Source organism: Equus quagga, chromosome 2 (genome assembly GCF_021613505.1).
Source record: "Equus quagga isolate Etosha38 chromosome 2, UCLA_HA_Equagga_1.0, whole genome shotgun sequence".
NCBI classification, from domain to species: domain Eukaryota; kingdom Metazoa; phylum Chordata; class Mammalia; order Perissodactyla; family Equidae; genus Equus; species Equus quagga.
Window position 1 is genome coordinate 8,048,994 of NC_060268.1, and position 19,686 is coordinate 8,068,679.

Here is a 19,686-nt window from a genome sequence, read left to right on the forward strand (position 1 = left end):
AAATCAATATGTTATTTTTCTCAAATAAAAAATCTACAATCTGTAAGGTGCTTGCTTTAACTTATTTAGCATTTCACTCCTGTACGCAAATGAGGCTAAAATATAATCCAGCCACATACTCACATCGTCAGGATCCAAAGCAGCTGGACATCTGGTTGGTTCTTCCACTGCTGGACCCTTAGATCATCAAAGCATAGCAACATCTGGCCACGTTTTTCCATAATTGTTTCATTTTCTCCATTTTCCAATGGCATCTTTTCAATTTTTCTGTTCCTGTGAAAAATATGTAACTAATTTATTTTTATTCATTTATGAATAAATATTTATTGTCCCCTACGATATTCCAGACACTGCCCTAGAATGCAGATAAAATGATTAGCAAAATAAATATGATGCCTGCGCTCTTGAGCTGACAGCTCATTGAGAAGGACAGAAGTATATTACTAACTGCAAAAACATCTTATACTAAATGGTCTGAAAAAAAGTATAGGGAAACATAAGAGTCCATAACTGGGGGACCTATTTGGTCCAGGGATCAGAGAAAGATGCCTGAGGAAATTACTTTTCTTCTAAGATCTGGAATATCAGTATAATTTGCTAAACCAGTTGTCTGCAAACATTTCTAATTGTACATCCTATAAGAAAAATGAGCCAACAAAATTTACACATATATGTGTATACATATACATATTTGTAAACATATATTTATATATTATATATACACACTACTCTAATACACTAACATTTTAATACATACTTAAAATAGAAAGTGAAGAGAAAGAAGTAAAATAAACAATATTGCTAATGAACAGCTTAAAAATTATGAGTATCAAACTGTCATTAGTTAATATTTCGAAGCAAAATATATACAGATGCCATTATTCATCTTAAATGATAGCACATACAAATCCTAGAACAAATGGTCTTCTTGATAGTTTTTAAATTAAAAGGCCAACTTCTTTTCAGATATAATTGGAGATTTATTTCTTAGTGCAATAAAAACATAGAAAGAGGGGCTGCCATGGCGCAGCGGTCAAGTTGTCGTGCTCCACTTCGGCAGCCTGGGGCTTGCCAGTTTGGATCTGGGGCGTGGACATACACACCGCTTGTCAAGCCATGCTGTGGCAGGAGTCCCACACATAAAGTAGAGGAAGATGGGCATGGATGTTAGCTCAGGGCTAATCTTCCTCAAAAAAATAAATAAATAAAATAGAAAGAAATAAAAGAAAAATTAAAAAATTAATCCTAGGATTAGGGGAACTATAGTCTTACTAATTTCTTGATGTTCAATTTTGCCTGCATGGTTAGATTTATAATTTTTTAAAGAAAATTTTAAAGCCGACCATATTAGTGAGAACTAGATACTATAATCGATACATCCATTTAACATTTCACATGTAAATTCAATGCTTTGCATTACTTTAAAAATGAACAAATGATTAAGGACTCTATTTCCACTTCTTACTATAGTCAAATTCTCCTTCTTCCCTTCAAAATCCCTTGCCTGTGGTATCTGACAGTTGACTCGGATATGTGATTACAGTAAAAGAACATAGGGCAATCAGTATATTACAAAATTTAATATCTCTATTTTAGATGAAAGACAGAAATAATAGTGCTACATTAATGCCCACCCACCTATAGATTATGTGCCTCCCTAAGAGGGAATTCTCCCTTGTAGAAACCACTGGCATAGAAGGTATGTGAGAAGATAGAGCACCAGGAGGACAGAGCAGTACTTACAAAGGTCCTGAGGCCAGGAGAACATTATGCTTTAGAAGAAATCCAGAAGGCCATGGTGGCTGGCATGTTGCAGGGAACTAGGGGGCACTGACCAGGAAGACGGGCTTGCTACCACATTGGTGCCCAAAGTTATAATCCTTACTTGAACCGTGTTCAAATTCTTCCCAAGTCTTCCGTGGTTCCAAACAAATTTTAGAACAGTTTTTTCTATTTCTGTGAAAAATGTCATTGGACTTTTGATCAAGATTGCATTGAATCGTAGGTAACTTTGGGTGGCAAGGACATTTTCACAATAGTAATTCTTCTAATCCAGGAACATGGGATATCTTTCCACTTATTTGTGTCGTCTTTAATCTCTTTCATCAGTGTTTTATAGTTTCAATGTACAGGTCTTCCACCTCCTTGATTAAATTTATTTCTTAGTATTTCATTACTTTTAATGCTATTGTTATTGCTTTCTTAATTTCTCTTTCAGATAATTTGTTGTTAGTGTATACAAATGCAACTGATTTCTATGTGTTGATTTTTGTATCCTGGATTCATTTATTAGTTTAATAGTTTTTTAGTGGAGTCATTAGGGTTTCTCTACATAAGATCATATCATTTGTGAACAGAGATAATTTTACTTTTCATTTTCAATATGGATGCCTTTTAATTCTTTTCCTCCAAAATCTTATTCTTATGTTTTCTGTGTCCAGCATTTGAAAGTTTAAAATTCTTTCTTTCTTTTATCTCTTGCACTAATTTATCAAGTCCTTTTGATTCTTATACTCAAATTAGTACTATGTAATCATGTTTATTGTTTTTTCAGCTCCCTTTGTTAAGATCTTTATAAGTTTCTTTCAGAAACACAATTAGGAGCTAACTTGCTTCAGAACCCATAAAGAGAGATTCGCCCATGGCCATGTTCTGCGGATACGCTGTGGTGACTGTCTCCAAGCACCCTAATGTCCTCCCTTCTTTCTGTGATGATTACAATATGTAATGACCACCTTTATTTCCTTATCTGTTACTCTGTCAGACTCCATTAGGAAGTGATTTGTTTGTTTCTGTGAATCCAGCAGTAGATAAGCGTTTTTAGAAGAATATTTTATGGTTCAGTTTACGTCTCTCATTGCACTTTACAAAAATCATCATTAGGGATGAAATGTAGCATGTACTAGAAACTTTAATGGCAACTTATTAAGCTGACCTTTGCCTCTTTTTTTTTTTTTCCAGACCAGATAAAGAATTATTAGCAGGCAGATGAGCAAGTACAACAGAGATTGTTCCAAAAGTCTTTGGGTACGTATACCATCTTTTCCCCATGCACCCCCTTCAAAAATACACCTCACTATTGACCCCTAGGGCAAGGTTGGTCTCTGACATTATCCTTTCAACCAAAGTATTAAAGTCAGTAGCAAGTTAGGAAACAAACAGGCGCGCAAGAGAAACTTGCTCTTGCCTGTCTCTCTATTAGAGAAATGAAAGCATTGCCCTGATAGGCTGATGATTTTGAAAGCTTCACCAAAGTTGTTACAGGTCTCTACTATTCTTAAGTATTCAAGATAGTCCCCTCACATCTCAAAGCTTTCACGGTAGATGAACATTTTGAGTCCACATCCCCTTTGTGACACGTGATCCCTTGCTCTTGGGATCCACTAGCATTAACAGTTTATGATAGGAATGCTATCTATGCCTTATTTTCTGAAATTTGTATGAAGCATAACATACAAGAAAAAAGTTTGTGTGCACCTTAATGTATTCTCACGAACCTAAAATACTGTGTTACCAGCATGCAGAAAAAAAACTGAACGTTACTAGCAGCCCTGCAGCACCTCATGGTACCCCTCTTCAATCACCACGTGCCCAAGGGTAACAAGCTTGCTAATTTCTACTCCCATACATGGCTGTGTCTACTTTTGAAATTTGTATCAATGGGACAATACAGTGCATAATGCTTTGGGCCTACCTTATTTCGCTCAACATTACATGTGTGATTCAAACATAATTGTTGCACGTAGTTGTAGTTCAAACATCCTCACTTGACCTTTACGTTGTAGTTATAGGGAATCACTGAGGAGTTTCAGAGCAGGAAATATATTCAAATTAGTATTCAAAATATTACACTGGCAGCTGGAATAAAGGATACATTGAAATAACGCCAGATGGGAAACAGGGCACTGAGTTCTGAGATCTTTGCAGTATTTGCCAGGATGAGTGGGTTTCAGGAGGAGGAAACTAATATTTATTTATCTGTAAATAAAAGGAAGCCAGTAGCAATCCATTATTCTTTTTCCATATTTTCTCCCAATTTCAGATGAATTCTTGAAGCACAAAAAGAACTTTCCTTTCCAATTGAAATCCTAGATTTTGCCATAGAACCATCACAGAGCAGTTAATGTCACCTTTGAAATACTATATGTATATATAGATATACACACACACATATATACATAGATATATTTTACACCTATGCATATATAATGTACCAGGAGGTGATAGAATATACACTTTAGATAGGCAAGATATTGACAATTTTATATCAGTAGATGCCTGTGGAGTTTGTATATAAATGGAAGATAAGGGTATTAGAATAAGAACAAAACATAAAATTTTCGTGAACAAGAATATGAACATAACATCCTGGTTAAGCATACTTATCCCCTTTCGCTATGTAGCTAATGTAGCTATAGGTTCCTGAGATGAGATGATCGCCGTCTCTGAGGGAGACAATACACAGCTTGACACGTATATGGTCAGCTTGGGTGGATAGCACTGAACAGTTTTTCAAACTGGTTTTATCAGTTCATACTCCCACCAGCAGCCTATAAAAATGTTGTTATCATTTATACCTGTAAGTATATTTAACCAGGATTCAGGATTTAATGCTTTGGCTCAAGAACCAGTTATGGTATTATCAACTGGAAGGGGTGATCAATCGAAGTCTGGCCTGGCTCAACAGTGAGGCTATCCAATGAGGATAAAATGACAGAACGTTGATGGCTTACTGCAGAGGGAAGTGTCTTAAGGCTTGAGGAATGGGAATGTTGGAGTAGGAAGTACTATTATTTGCAAATGGTTCAACTATGGCCTAACCATATCCTTAGAGAAGGTCTTATGGACACTCACTCCCTCTACCATGACATTAAGCCATGTTTAGTGAGTGAAACATCATTATACTTGAAAAGTAGAGTAGCTGTCTTCTATCTGCCATGAATGGGAAAGCTGCCATGACTTCAGGTTCCCTGAATTCAGTATTTATAAACATCTGGGAGACGAGGTAGGGCCATGTTACCATCTAAGACAAAGTAGGAAAAATTATCATAATAATCATCAGGGACAGAAATAGTAATCCCAGGGTTTTGAACTTCTGAGTTCTCTCAGCCAGACTGATAATAAGGTTCCTATGAATGAGGTAAATCACCAATCTACTAAAATGTTGCTTGATTTTTATAACTAGGATGTTTGTACATCTTTGGGGCAGACATTGACTACAGTCACTGTAGTGGATGTCACTATCTCTTACCCTATTCTCAGACATAAACTGGTTTATAGAAACATTAAAGGAAGCCCAGTCATTTTGAGAAAGCCTCATCAATGTGGCCAAGTTTATAGTGAGAATCATCCTCCAAACTTTCCCAGAGGAACTTCCAGCTACTAATAAGATGAGTGTGCACTCGGAAAAGTGAAATACCTAGACCAGTGGGGGTTATTAGACATTGACCCAAAATGCCTCTATGTCTGCCCGTCAGATTAGTCACACCAAAAACAGGGAGCTGATGGCATCTTGGCACAAGTCTATCTTACAATGCTGATAGTGGGGCTATTTACCAAGGTGATTGTACACTCGGAAAAGTGAAATACTATCCTTTGTTTTCTCCCCCAGTCCCAGATTGTATTGTGGGAATGTATATATTTAATAACTTGAAAAATCCTCAGATTATAAATAGCAATCCAAAGCAAAGCAAACATGTCTAAGGGAATCCCAGATACTTATTCTACCATCAAGGATTTAGAAGATGCAAGGGTGAGGATTTATTTCACATATCTATTAAACTCACCTATATTTATGATTCACAACACCAATGAGTTGTGGGGAAACAAAGCTGTGGTACCAAAAATGGCAAATATTTTTCCAAATATTATAAATTTACCAGGATAAATCAATAAAGTTCCTGGCATCTGATGTGCACCTATTGGCCTAGCAGATTATTTATTTTTAATCCCAGTCAATAAAGATAATCAGAAGCAGTTTCCTTCAGCAATCAGTAATAAACTAGATCTCTAGTGCCCATCCTCAAGATTATGTCAATGCTTACACATTCAGTGATCATATAGTGTGGAGGGACCTTGATTGTCTTGATATCCAAAAATAATCTGTTATAGCACATTGGTTTATGTTTTTAATATAATCTAATGGAATTTATTGAAAAAGAAATAGCAAGGATCTTAGATGCCTTATTAACATATTTGATTGCTAGAGAGTGGACAATAAATCCAAAGAAAGCTCAGGCAACTGCCATATCAGTAAATTCCTAGCCATATAGTAGTTTTTGGTATATTGGAATAATCTCTATAGTGAGGGAAATGTGCTGACATTTTACCACCAAATTTGAAGAAAGCAGGTAATTTTGGATTTTGTTGGCAGTATATCTCATGCTTGTGTATGCTATTCTTATCCTTTTGAGTATATATTTGCCTCCTGTCCACAGTGCTTCTATCAGCACTACCATTCCTGTGCACGCTGCATATTTATTGTCAAAGTATCAAACACAACATCACCACTAGCTAAGGAGTTAATTATGCAGTGAAAAACTGTAGCAGTTGGTTCGTGCCCACTCAATTTGCTGGTCTTCCCAAGTGCCTCATCAATTGAGATCACACGGATTGATGTATTGGCTTACTCTGAAGGCTCTGGTTACCGTAATGTCTGGACAACAATAGCTGATTAGGTTAGAACACTGCCCTACAAAATGTTTATGTGTCTTACACTACTAATAGCATACAATAGAATTTAATCCAGACACAGAGTCAATGGGTTGAGGTTGTGTCTGTCCTCTATCACGGTTTTATCAGTTAATCACTTATGTGAGTTTCACTTTCCATCTCTGATACCTTAGACTTGGTAGAAATAGATCATCAGGCCCAAGGAAGTGTCCACTAGGGAAAATGATCTTGGTGTCATTAAATTGGAAGACAATTCAAACCCCTCTTCGTTTTGGACTCCTCATGACTCAGAAACAAGCAGAGAAGGGGTTATTTCACTGGCAAGGGTAAATGATCCTCATAAGCAAAAGGAAGTCAGGTAGCTGTTTCACCGTTGGGACAATAACCACACTTATGGAACCCAGAAGCCTCACCGTGGGGTCCCTTGAAGCACTCCCTCATCTAAGAAGAACGCCCAGTAGGAAACTACAGCAACCAAAAAGCAGAAACCCTAGAAACAGGTTTTTTGGTGAATGATGGTTTAGTTCCCCCAGTAGTTATGACAACAAGCAGTAAATGTGGTGGCGGGCTTTAAGGGCTTTACGAAATGGAGAGTAGAATGTTATCAACTAGGTCTTAGCAACAGCTATGAAGTTGGGGACGAAACAGATCTTTATTTTGTTAATTTTTATTTCCCCATTTTCCTTCTACTTCATATGAAGAGTATTGGTTGTAATTACATTATAGCTTAAGTTCTACATGAGAATATGACTGAATGGAACAATACTGTAACAAATTGCAAGCTTTTGGGATTTTACATTTCCTTTGAGTTTTCTTCACACACACACACAACACATACACACAGATAGGTTGGTACATGATAGATTTAGTGGCAAAAGCAAAGAATAATGTTGGTTATTCTTTATTCTTGCCACCTCCAAAATTCATTCTCTGCCTTGGAGGCCACCCTTAAGGACTCCTTTGTCCTCAGTCTGCAGGTTGGGTAAGGCAGACAGAAGACACTGCTGGGACACCTGAGAGCTGCTTTCCTGAGGTCAGGGATGTCCTATCTCCCTCGCAGCCTCACTGAGGTTCTGGCAGTGGCCTCCTCTTCCATGGTTCCACGTTCACTCTGGCCTCTAAACTCACTGTCCCCTTTCCCTGGCCCTTAAACCCAAGGGTGATAAAACTTTTAGCTGTTACTCATTTTCGAGTAGTTCATCATCACTGTTACTTCTCTACTCTGTTCACACATCAGTAAATTGTCCTTTCATTGAATTCTCTTTTCAGTTTTAACCCAATAAGAGTGTTGTTTCTTAGGGGCAATGTGAGAAATACGTTAGGTTAAAAATATCTGTAGGTATCCAAGAACTCTCGCAAAGCTCAAGAGAAAAGGAAGGGCTAAAGAAATACATTTGGGAGTTGTCAGCTTATTTATTAGTTAAGTGTATAGTTCTAGATGATATTACAAAGGACATTGGATAATGTAGAATAATAGCGAATAAGACAGCGAGAGAGCGAGAGCCAGAGAGAGATGGGATGCCTGACGTTATTCAAGTAGTAAGCTAAGGGGGGGGGGGGGGGGGGGGGGGGAAGGATTAAAAGAATGGGCAGAATATGGTCTTAAATATTTTTCCTTATTATTCATGCAATTCATTCTGATTCTATAAATGGCGAATTTGCATCTTTCAACACTTTGTGGAAATGTTCAGTGATTATCCTTTCAAATAGTACTTCCTCCCATTTCCATGATCTCCATTTTGAGTTCTGATTAGATGTATATATTAGATTTCCCCGACATGTTATGTCCCTTAATCAATCTAGCCTAACTAGTGCGGACTTTGCATATCTTTAGAGCTACATTCCAGCTCCTTAATCTTCTCTTCAGTTATGCATAATTTGCATTTGTGTGTCTGTGTCTGTATGCATATCTATTATAGTTTCTCTCTTAGTTCTTTAGCACACTAACCATTAATTCTATTTTCTGTTTAATAATTCATATATTCGAATTCCTTGTGGGTGTATTTTTGCTGTTTCTTATTTCTGCTGGTTCTCACACATGTCTGCCTGTGGAAGAATCACACTTGACATTCAACTCCTCTTGACGCTTTCAAGCTGTGGGATTCTGGAGCTGCTCCAGGGCTGGCCTGTAGTGTCAATCAGAGATTTATTTCCTCCTAGCACTCAGGCTGACAAGTTACCTTCCTATCCATTTCCATGCAGTGGAGTTTATTTCTCATTCATCCTTACACGGAAAGCACAGTTTTTTAAAGTCCCCAATTTATGCAGAGGTCCTGATTACAGTTCTCTCCTTTACTGACCTAGAATTTATCTCCTGGAGCCTAACTCACTGCCGTCATCACAAAAAAAAATCTCAAGTTTTCTAGATTTTGGCAGAAAGCTGATGGTTAAAGTAAGCGTATATGCTTAAGTCCAGGGATCCTGTTTTCACTTCGTATTTTGGAAATTATGGCTTCCGTACCTTTGTGTTAGCTCAGTAATTCTAGTATTCTGGTTGTTTCATTTGGTGGGATTATTCAGTGTATCTAATAAATATATTACAATACTACTGTTAATAATACTATTTTTATTATTAACTGGGCAGTTATGAATAACTCTGGGAGACCAGAGTTACTAAGCAAAAAAGAATGCCCAAGGATTGGGGGAAAATAATGTTGATTTTGAAATAGGTTCTTCCAGCTCTAATAGCTGAAAACGTCCTGATTTTATGAATGCTGAAGAGCGGATTGGCCCAGGCATTCCAAATGAACCGCAGTGGGGAGACTTTTAGGAGCTATTGTTCACCTGGAATTCTTGCCTCTATCCCACAGCCCTTTGTTTGCACTTTGGGAAAAAGCTGGAGGAGCAGCAATGATGGAAGTCGGCCTCCCTGCTGTTCTCACGTGTTTCATAGACTCAGATCATTGGAAGATGTGTTCTTAATAGTGAGGTATTTAACTCAGTCTGGGATATATCTTTCCAAAAATTTTAAGTGGTTTTAATTTTTTTTAAAAAAGGTTGTAAACTTTCTTTTCTAATTTCCACCATGAGAATCCTTGCTGGTTTCTTCTCTTACTTAGAGGAGAACATAATAATGTTTAATATACAAGTAGAGGGGCAGGTCCTGTGGCTGAGTGGTTAAATTTGCGTGCTCTGCTTCGGCAGCCTGGGGGTGGCCGGTTGGGATCCTGGGTGGACCTATGTGCAGCTCATCAAGCCACGGTGTGGCAGCATCCTGCACAGAGGAACTAGAATGACTGTAGCTAGGATACACAGCTGTGTGCTGGGCCTTTGGGGTGGACAAAAACAAAAGGGGAAGATTGGCAACAGACGTTTGCTCAGGGCCAATCTCCTCAAAAAACAAAAAAAGGAAAAAAATATGTACAAATAAAAATAATTTTTCTATCTATAAAATTTCCTTTGTTTTAGTAAAAGTATATATTTGGATTTAAAGTACTTTAATATTTGTGAAATGTTTTAACTTCCACATATTTATGGAAAGACATTTTTATTTATTTAAGCTTAATCATTCAGTTAATGTGCTACCATGACAAGCTTTTTAAAGCAGTGTTTTATTATGTTTAAAGTGTCCTTGTTTTCGTAGGTGTGTAGAAGCTACAGGAACGTGTAGCACACTGTGTTGAAAGCCGCTTCTATACTCACACAGCTTGAAACCACTGTTTTCTATTCTGTCCTAAGTTGCTTCCTTCCTTTCCTTGGCTACAGGAGGACAAAAGTTCTTGTGAGCTTCTCAGTTGTCTGCATTTAGAAGCATAATTTAACAATTGTGAAGTGCAGCAAAATTCAGAAGCACTGATGACACGCTCCTTGTTCACAGGCTAGAAATTGGTAATTTTATGCATAATTTAACATATACTGCACAAGTCAATACATACCATTAACACAAAGCAGTGATGAGGGAAATATCTCTAAAAGTAAAAACATTGGAAATGACCAGCTCAGCTTTCATTACTCTACAGTAATTATTTTTTTATAAACAAAAATTCCTTTGGAAAATGATAGCATTTTAAAACATCTTACAATTACACTAAACCACAACTCCAAAGAACCCATTAGAGAAGACAGGTAGTAAATATGTGTTCTTTAGGCTTCATAGGTAAATCCTCTTAATCAGCTTTTCCTTAAAATTGTATTTAAAATTTTCACATGGATAAGGACATTGGAGTGTTTATAGATCAAGTTTTGGTGTCTCGAAGTGGAAATTTTCTTTGAAAATTATTGGAGGTTATAAGTGAAAATAATTAGTTACTTTATGAAAGATGGAGGGCTGAAGACAAGGCTGTCTTAAATTCAAAAGAATAGATCACAAGTTTTTCTGTGTCTTGGAATAAAATGTTTCAGGAGACTTGATGCGCTTACCCTCCATTCAGGACTAAGAAGCATTTCTAGATGCTGACATTCAGGGTTACTCAATGAATTGCTCCTCAGAGGCTCTCCCCAGATTAACATCACACTCCATGGGGGAGCCACCTATTAGAATCTCTAATCACAAGAAAAATTTTTTTTTTTAACTATATAAGGTGATGGGTGTTAAGTAGACTTACGGTGATGATGATTTTGCAATGTATACAGATATCAAATCATTAGGTTGTACACCTGAAACTAACATAATGTTATACGGTAATTATACCACAATAAAATATAAATTTGAAAACAACAAAAACAAGACACCAGGCCCAAAATGGAGTCACCTATGCTAACTCCCATGTCAACAAACTGAGGCATTACCTACAGTTTTCACTCTCGCAGAAATGGAATCTCACACCAGTCAATCAGGACTCGCCTGATCAGCGCTAGTTAGACTGTGTGCCTGGTAGATCCCTGCCATCCCTTGAAGGAAGATAATCTTGCAGTAACCAACCCACCTTTTTGCCTCATATAACTTCCTTGTTCCTGCTCTCTTCTGCCTATAAAAGTCTCTCATTTTGTACAGCTCTTCTGAGCTCATTTGCATCTGCCAGATCATGTGCTGCCTGATTCATGAACCATGGAATAGAGGCAATAAGATCTTTAAAATTTACTTAGTTGAATTTTGTTTTTTAACAATGATAATTGAATAGTATAGTCCGAAAGACAGGACTGAAATGTATATTATAAATTTTATTTATACGTTAATATATTTATTCTTTTTGTTATATTTTTCTTTTCTTTTTTTTTTTCTTTGTTTTTGGGGTGAGGAAGACTGGTCCTGAGCTGACATCTGTCGCCAATCTTTCTCTTTTTGCTTGTGGAAGATTACCACTGAGCTAACATCTGTAGCAGCGTTCCTTTATTTTGTATGTGGGATGGTGTCACCGCATGGCTTGATGAGTGGTGCATAGGTCTATGCCTGGGACCTGAACCCATGCACCCCCGGCTGCCAAAGTGGAGAGTGTGAACTTAACGGCTGTGCAACTGGGCAAGCCTGTTTTACTTTGTAAATGGTTAATTAATTGTTTTCTCTTCTACACATCACTTTAATATCACTATTTATTTGAACTTCTGTATTTTAAATTTCAGAAACACAGTTTTACTCAAAATGGTGGTATATGCTTCCTAAGTCACTCCCTTCAATGTATTACTTTAAAATGTAGTCCATTCCTTGTATTGATAATCTTCAATCTAGTGTTGAACATATATAATGAATTTGGAATGTTCAGTCAACAAACGATTTTGAGCATTTAATAGGTGTGGGGCATCGTATTAAGCACTGTGGGAAATCAATCACACATGGAGGCTTCCTTTATACATTGAGGTTTAGAGGAAAAAAGAAGAAATGATACATTTTCCCAAGTGGTCAAGAAGGAGCAGAAAAATGACTATAGTAATAGTAATGAATTGGTAAGATTATAGGAAATTGTCACAGGAATTGTTACAGGGAGAAAATGCTTCCACACGGAGGCTTCAGTGAACAGGGGACTCAGGGGTTGGTCTTTCAAGATCATGAGGGATTTCCCTGAGGAGACGTGAGAAAGAGGCTGAGGACAAGGAGATGTGAAAGCACTAGTTTCATTTAGATAACAACAGTTTCTACAATATATGTGAATCGAAAGATTAGGGGAGAAATTAAGAAAGGCTGGATGATCTACAGTTTCAGTTGAAGGAGTTAACCCTGGCCTCTCTAGGTATTGGAGAACTAACATTTTAATATATCTGAGCAGCAGGTGACCTAATTTCAATAATAAATTTAAAATAGTCTGGCAAAAAATATTGAGTTATGTGAAATATTTAACTCCTGAAAATGATTTATAATAAATAGGAAAAGAAAAATAATGAAATTATAGTTTCACCATGTTATATTGGAAATATCAGGGCATGAAGACTGAGACCTGTTAGGAATTCAAAAAAAAATAATTTTAAAAAGATAGCTTGGAATTTTTAAACTTGATGAAACAAAGCATAGAATTGAAATAACAGAAACAGACAGGAAGATGGATGTTTGATTTGAGGTATATTAAAGTTTGAGACAGGATAAAAAACTCAGCCATATGGAAACAGCATTCTAACTAAGGAGAAAATTTAGTGTTGGCTATTTTAAAAAACGGTGATAATCATCCGCAACCACATGCGTTCATTGAAAGTATGAAATCGGTAAGAAGAGGACAGATTGAGAGGAAGAGAGAAAACACGAGAGTGAAGGACAAAACATCAGATAAGGGTGAGGCTAGAACAAGGAGTCAATATAGGAAAAAGAGTAAAAGCTAAAAGAGAGTTTTAAAAACATGAAGGTAGCTAACAGTGTCAGAGACAACAGAGAGATTGAGACAGATTTTTAATACTATATCCACAGCTGTAGAAAATGGATACGAACAATGGAATTATTTAAAATGATAACATGAGTTTACTTAATTTTGTTCAAATACCAGGCACAGTGCGAAGAGATTGATGTCTATAATCACGAATGCCCACTACAATCCTTCAAACTGATATTTCCCAGAATACATATTAGGAAGGATCAGGCTGACAAGCCAATCCCAGTTTTCTCTCACCCAAGACCTGCACAATATTCCAAAGTATAGAACTATTTACCTTTTGAACGAAGAGTGAGGCGTTTCTACACATATAACCCTGCATGTATATATACAGGATTTTCCACTGTCTAGTATGTCTACAACACTCGAGACATCCATTTCCCAAAATAATCTAATGAGCCAATCTTTGCTGAACCATCTCTATTAATTCATTCTACTAGTTACTGCAGCAAAGATTTGTAAACCAACTTTAACATCCTGTGGGTTCTACTTTGTCTCCTTATGTAAGAACATTGTTCTTCGAATCAAGAGACCACTTCCTGCTAATAGTTAACCAGAGGAGGTATGATAAGCCACAAAATCTGTCATTGAATTAGTTTTTGTTTTATAAAATTTGCTTTTATTTATTCGAAGCTATACTTTTATGAGTGAAAATTAATGAGTTAAAATTTCTTTTGCTCTATTATGTCTATAAGTCAACTCTTCTTAACTTCTTCAGAAAGAATTAACATCTACTCTCACAGAGGCCATGCCACATGTACCCAAATACGCCCTTGTATTTTCTCTTCCAACAATAAAATCTAGGGGGTACCTACATTGATTTTACTTTATGCATAATTCCCAAGTGTACAAATACATACATACACATGTATAGAGTAATAATAATGTAAAACATATATTCTACACTCAATTAGCTTTTTCAAAAACTCCGATGACTTTATTTAAAAACCTGCCATATATTAAATCATTGAAAAATTCTTTTACAGTAAGAAAATGAACTTAATGCACATTTTCATAGAGTTCATTTACTTTACATTATTATGCTACTTTTGTGACACTGAAATGATAACTCTAATTAAGTTTAATTGTATAATCCATTTCAGCCATTTTAAAGTTTTTTGGTTATCATATTAAATGGCTAAGCAAATTAAAGTTCGGTAATTTAATTTCCCTATAAAAAGAAGCTTGCTAAATTAATGCATAGCTAACATAATTCAACTAAATAAGAAACAGGTTATAAGTTTTAATATAATCAACTTAATTAAAGTTCATGTAATAAAAAGCTCCATCAGCATAATATTGAATTTATTACCAAAAAATAAAGTGTCTCTCAATTTGCTTTTAATCACTGATTTAGTTAAGCCTTTTCACATGTAACAGACATTCAAACCAAAACCTTGAGTCTGAATCTAGAAAGGAGTCTTGGGATTGCTCTACTTTATTTTCAGTGGCTAAGTTTAAAACTGCTCCCTACTCTGCGAGATGTCACAATCTAGTCAGTAGATTCTAGAGGCTGGCACATTTGACTGGAATTCAAAGCAGCCAAATCTGTTTGTTGTTCAAAATAAACCTTATTCTATATATAATGCAAGGCAGAAGCAATAATTATATCTAACTTGAAGGCTTATGAAAGAACCTTTTAAACTATCTATGCCTTTCTTTCTTCATTGGAAAATACAAGGTGTTTTGAAATGTCTAGCCAGTAAATTGAGGCTCACTGAAAAGAACTGCATACATAGAGAAATTTAAGGAAGATGTTCTTATAAGTACCACATCCTAACAAGACCAAGAATTAGCAATTTACAGCTCTGTATTTACCTTGGTCATAAAATCTATAAAACAGATATAAATGCCTGATCTTCTGGACAGAGAGACCAAGACAGCACGACTGAAAATGTCCAGAATGGCATGCTGAAACTTCCTTGACCAACTTCCTCCACGATTATCTTTCCACACATTGGAATAATTTTTTCAAACAGAAACATTTCTCTAAAAATCATTTCAATCACTACACATGGCTCTGTGACTCACTGAGAGTAAATATAAAGGAAAAACACAAGGAGTGTTATGGAAATTCATGCAATATAATTTGAAAAATTACTTTACAGTTACATTCAATTATTCGTATAGAGAGTAAAATAATTTTGTATATCCCTTAGGAAAACTAATTAAAATCTATCTAGTCAGCCTTATTCTGATCAAAACCGCATCAACTCCAAACATATAATAACATCTAGGACCAAAATATTCAATTTCTGTGTGGATAATAAAAAATGCGAATGAATGAAATGAACTCTACTCTTTCGTATAAAGTCCACCTTTCTTTGGTTTGCATGGTGTGAATAAGTCAGAGGAGCGTCACCCAGAACCATACTTTGCAATGTGTCAGCTAAGAGAGGTGATTTATCACAGACATGAAGCACCCTTGCTCAGCAACTAGAATGCCTGGTGTGAACTTCAGCTCTACAAGTTGAGTGATCCTGAGCAATATCCTCAACTTTTCTGTGACTCAGTTTTTCCATTTGGAATTGAGAATAATAATAGTTCCTGTTATATAAGATGTTATGAGGCTTTTATGAGTCAGTGCATATAAAATGTATAGAAGATTGTCCGGCATATGGGAAACATTCAGTAAGACTAGTCTTTATAATTAATTTGTATGAGTGAATTAATGAAAACTATGAGCTTGAATTTAACCTTAATATAATCCCTATTACATTGGTAATGAGAAAATGTCTATTCCATTTTACTATATATAATTCTCATTTGAGAGAAACTTAAATTATTAATTCAAATTGTTTTGTGATACTCAGATAATCTATTGTAATTTTAAGAAGGATTGAACTTTGCCTGTAAAAACAGTATATATGTAAAGAATAACTATTCAGCCACATTCTGCATCCCACAGCAGACAAGCTGGAGATAATTGATGGGACATTGGAGGAGAAACATATATTAGAAAGTAGAACTGGTTTTCTGGATCGAAAAACTTGTCAGAGTCTGACTGTGGGGACCCAACGGTGCCTCTTGCGCCTCTATATTAACATAAAGATACCAATGTCTTAAACAGGCGCTGTCAAGGCTTTCCATCACTTTGATAAACCCATAACAAGCATCAGATTCTTATTTTCTATGAATTTTGCCATCACTGCATTCTTTTCAATACAATTTAAATTGCTGTTCTCCATAGGAAACATCAAAGAATGCTGATTTTTAAAATTCATTCATTCAACTCAGTTGAGAAGAAAGTGATAAACTATTGGTGCCAGAATGCCTGTCAGATTTACATCAACTTTGTCTCTGTCCAAACAAAGAGTGCACCATGCTATGGTTCCATAAATTTCAAATGGAAACATGCATCTCACAGTCTGATTTTGGGAACATTCCTGCATTATCTACGTGAATCCAGAGGCTCTGTCATTAGGCAATCTTATTTTAATCTCACTTAGTCAGCAGTCCATGAGAATTACAAAAATCTGCATTTAAGATCATCCCATTCATCCAATAATTTTACTTCTCACATCCAAGTATTCAAGTATACCACTGATGGGCAGACTTATGACCAGAAGTGAAACAAGTGATTATTTTTTACAGCAGCTAAAACTGAGAAAAAAAATTAAACATTTAAATGTTACAAAATGTTTCTAAATCTCTAAACTTGGGTTGATATGAGTTCTAAGTTTTTAAACTGTTACTTAAAATGTCTTTCTCCTGTCATGCAGGCTGGAGCGAGTCCTTCAGAAAGCTTTAGGAAAAAATGTTGTTTGACATTAAAGTGAAAGATAGTGAAATTCTGTTATTAGACTTGTGAATCATGTCATTAGAACTTAGACACTATGGTTAATTCCTTGTTCAAACATATGGTCTCGATTTTCTTTCATTCATTGTTAAACATATGGTCCTGACTTTTTTCAGAGAGAGACCAAGAAAGTGTCTACCAAACATCCACCAGTTGAATTGGAGAACATGGACAAGATTGCTATGTAAACTGTGAAGTTCTGATTCTACAACATACTGCAGGATGGGGTTTTCATAGGATCTCTTTAGGCAACAAATGGATAGAAATCCATTTATCACTGAAAATAAGCACAATTACTTAATAAACTGTTTACTTGACAGCTGGCAGGTGGGTAGTATTTTCAAAGGATTATTTACCATGCAGTGCATTTATTTACTTGATGAAAAAATAGATTCATTTAATTTTTAATGAAATTTTAATTTTTAAATAAAGTTAAATGAAAAATTTATGCATTTAGTATTTTATTCAAAAAGTTTTTGTAATTTAAAAATGGTTGTATTTCAATAAAATATGAAGATACAAAAGAGAGATAAACTGTACTTCTAGACTGAAATAAAGCTCTTGAATGACAAAGAATAAGACAGAACTTTGAAGAAAGAAGAAATTTTGGAGGAAAAAGAGCAGTGAAACATAGGAGACTAATCATATGGAAATACTGAATATGAATAATTAACAAGCAGAAATCCAAATAGGGAATATGGGTTACAAATGTTAGCACAGTGATATAAGTTATGGAAAAAGAGTTAAGCTGTTTCTGTGATTAAATATACCACACTTCCAGAGCAGAAATGTGTAACTCGGCTCATGGTTTGAGATACCACTTCTACAGTGAGAGCTGCTTATGTGTGAAACAAAACACCATAGAAACGAACAGAATCATAAACATCGGCTGTGGAGTTTGAGTGAGATGCAGACAAGATGGAACCTCTTGGTAAGAGTCTACACCATTCTTGAAAATATGGCCAGAATTTTTTAAATTTTTAAAATGTGTCAATAATGTTATTAATAATGGTTAAGAGCTTTTAGAAAAAGCATCTGTTATGTCAAGAGTAGCTAGTTAGATAGGTAACTATATGCAATAGTATTTAAAAGCATGTACATTTGAGTAAAATTACCAGTCTTCAATGCCTCTGCCATTTCTAGTTTTAAAATTTCAGGTAAGATAGTTTTTAAAACATGTATTTTCAATTATAAGATAGAATTAATATTGCATATCCTATATGAATGGGCAGACTTAATTCAATTAATATGCCTAAAGCTATCAGCATGATGCCTGTTGCATAAAATGACAGCTATTTTTATAAGTAGAACAGGTAATTTAGTGTAAAATATAGTGTATAATAAAGCAACACATAGGCTTGGGTCCTGTCTTACCTCGTAACTATCTTAATTATCTATCTTTATTATGTAGTCATAACCTTTATGTATAAAATGCAAATACGCAAATGTTGGACTGGGCTTAAGGAGTCTTTGATTAATACTGTGAAGTATTAATTTGGAAGAAGAAAATGTCATGCTCCAGACAGCTAACAATGTGATGAAAATGAGAAACTCCTACTCACTCAAACTGTTCAAGAGAGAATCTTCCCCAATAAACAATATTGCAGACAAAATTCAAGTGGCCATAATAAAGATATATGATTGCTCAATTATATTTCATTTTAGATTATCTTTCTAAGCCATTCCAATTTTATACAATTATGTTTTTAAAATATGAAAAATACATACAATGGCCCTATTGTTACTTATAGAACAACAACATGCAAAGACTTTTGTCTTTTGAAAAAATGAATGAATAATTCTGGAAAAATTTTAAGTCGATACCAATATTTTATGTATTTTAAAAGTAAAATCTTAGAAATATTCCTTTACAGAATTTCTTTATTTAAAGAAAAGAACCTATGAAAATTCAGATTTCTCAAGGTGAAATAGAAAGATGCTAGCAACTTTAAAACAGGTTTAAATATAAAAGTTCTTTAAATATCAAGCTCTTTGAGGTTTTTACAGATATTCAATATATAATAATACATAAATAGTAAATTTACATATTTTGAATAATGTATATGGGGTAAAGAAAAATATTACCAATACAAAAAAAATATCTAGTTGCCAATTTGACAAAGATGATAGTTGACTACTTTGTGGCATAATACAATACCATATAAAAAAACTCACTTCAAAATGACTCAGCAAAAATAGGTAAGAACAAATAAGGATTTATACTTATACTCATATCATATCTATGTCAAATTCATTTGACTATCCCCTATGTTTTCTGTCCTCTCCATTTTGGTTGCAAATCTATTATTTCACCTTTCAAAATTCTTTCAGCATGGACTTTTTTTTTGGCATCTTTATTATCATTACCCTTGTCCACTGCATTAAAACTTCATATCTTGCTCATTCCAACAATACATGAGATGATTTTCCAGCCTCTAACTTTTCAAGTTCTAATTCACCTCAAATATAGATTCAAAACAAATA